Genomic DNA, 1,502 nt, shown 5'->3' with positions numbered 1-1,502 from the left:
GAGCACTCTCAGAACTCCATGGCGTTCTCTCTCCATCCCCTCTCTGCCTTTCTCAGCATCTGATTCTCCGTCTCCTCTGCAGACCCCAGCTCTTTCTGCACTCAGCCCCTTGCAGGAGGTTGCTGCCTCACAGGAGCCAAGGTTTATTTTTATCCCCACCACACAAGAGATCACTGCCCAACAGGAATGGAGTCTTTCAGTCCTAGTGTCCACTTTGCAGGTATGCTGGTCAGGAATCTTCCGCTCGCGAAAGATGGACACCCAACATAACTAGCTTGGATAAAAGTGTAATTTACGGGCTCTGATAAATAAGCTTTGGGAAGAGCAGGACTGGGGGCTAAGCCTCCTGGACAGAGGGTAACAAGGACTGGATGTCATTTATCTCTCCATTTCTCATCTCTGCCTGCGAGTGTCCTTTCCTTAACGTAGGCCTGTTCCTTCCATATGTTAAAGGACACGCTGATGGCACCTGATAAATCTTGCCCCCAGAGAAGGTTGACTCTCCTCTGTAAATTCCAATTTAAGAAAAATCCTTAGAATGGATTTTAATTGACTCAGTTTAGACTAGGTGGAAGGGGAACTAAACGAGGTTAGAGGATGGAACACAGACTCTGGAGTCAGACTGCCTGGATTTAAATCTTAGCTCTGTTACTTATTAGCTGTGTGACACTTGACACTTAACCTTTCTATGCCTCAGTTTTCTTGTCAGTAAAATAGGGATGACAATAAGATCCATCTCACAGATCATTATTAAGATTAAATTTAGAGTGCTTAGAATAGTGCCTACCACAAAGTAAGGCTCTGTAAGTGTTAGCAATGATGGTGATGATGATGACAATGATGACAGCCACAAGGAAGGAGAGAAGAGTATACTCTTCTTGAATCGTATGCTCGAGAGGGGAGGAGAAATTCACCAAAAGGAATATATATATTAGTTTCTTAGGGCTGCTGTAACAAAGTACCACCAACTGGGTGGTTTAGGACAGAAATTCATTGTCTCAGTTCTGGAGTAAAAAAGTCTAAAGTCGAGATGTGGGCAGGGTGGATCCTTATGAAGGTGAATCTCTTCCAGGCCTCCCTCCTAGCTTTTGGTAGCCGTTCTTATCCCTTAGCTTATAGGTGTAGATCTCCCTGTGTTTTCACATCATCTTTCCTTTGAATGTGTCTGTCTCTGCGTCTTGATTTCTTCTTTGTGTAAAGTCACCATTGTATTGGATTAAGGTCCACCCTAAAGACCTCATCTTGACTTGATCATCTGTATAGACTTATTTCCAAATAAAGTCATTTTATTCTGGGGGGTGGGGACACAACTCAACCCATAACAGAGGGGATGGGGCGGTGTTGGCCAGGTCAACAGCAAATATCCCCTCTCCTTTTAATTCCCCAGACTAAATATTCTGATCAGCCCAGCTTGGGTCAATTGCTCATCTCTATTCCTATCAACAGTGGCTAGAGGGGGCAGCAGGGGTAGCGAGTCACACTGTATAAAATAATTGCTGGGG

Source organism: Pteropus alecto, unplaced genomic scaffold, assembly GCF_000325575.1.
Source record: "Pteropus alecto unplaced genomic scaffold, ASM32557v1 scaffold251, whole genome shotgun sequence".
NCBI lineage: Eukaryota > Metazoa > Chordata > Mammalia > Chiroptera > Pteropodidae > Pteropus > Pteropus alecto.
Note: the sequence above shows the minus strand (reverse complement) of the source record.